Here is a 931-nt window from a genome sequence, read left to right on the forward strand (position 1 = left end):
TGATCCCTGGAGCGGACCAGCGCGGACACGAGTTGGGGAAGGAGCATGACGCCCCACTCGGGTTTGTTAAATTTCTGCTACAATCATTTACCCCCCCCACCCCCGGCCCTGCCTCCATCACACCCCCCCCCCCCCCCCGTTTGGTGACCTGGCTTCCATTTCGGAAAGCGAGGCAGTATCAATGTAATAATTCCGGAGAGCGTGTTAGGAAATGCCCCTAAATCAATCTTCGCTCGTGAGCTGCACCGGGGAGATATTGGACCGAATGTTGCCTAACACGCACCACGCACATGGCTGAAACGCCCATGAATTAATACAAACAGCACACCCAAAATGACAAGGTAAAAAAAAAAAAAAAAAAAAAAAAAAAAAAAATAGTTAATCAAAACAAATAAAGCTGTACATGAATTATCACCATTATATATATATATATATATATATATATATATATATATATATATATATATATATGTATATATAATATAAACACGAGAGTCCTACGATTAAAAACTATAGAATAAATATACGTCTATGTACCCGAGATGAAACAAATTGCGCATAAAAATACCCGGACAAAGCAATGCACCCGCATGCCCTGCATTCCCCAGTCATCTCGCAGTACCGGAGCTCGCGGCTCGGGTCGGCCTAGTCGTGCGATCGGACCCGCAGGAGGATGTAGCACGTCACATTTTAGATCTTAACGGGGAAATGAGTCACTATAACGAGGTCTTCAGGGAATGGGGAAGAGTCCTTAGTGAGTGAACGCCTAACGCTCGGGACGAAGGGCATGCATTTCTAAGTGCAGCTTTACATAATTATTGATGTTATCAATACAGAAAAAAATGTAATGGTTATGATTTGCTACGTCATAAGGATGGTCATGAGATGGTTTTACAGTGTTGTATTTGTTTAGTAAACCAAAGGAAATTTT

Source organism: Penaeus japonicus, unplaced genomic scaffold (assembly GCF_977035675.1).
Source record: "Penaeus japonicus unplaced genomic scaffold, GWHDUDI00000001_assembly GWHDUDI00000024, whole genome shotgun sequence".
In the NCBI taxonomy this organism is placed as follows: Eukaryota; Metazoa; Arthropoda; class Malacostraca; order Decapoda; family Penaeidae; genus Penaeus; species Penaeus japonicus.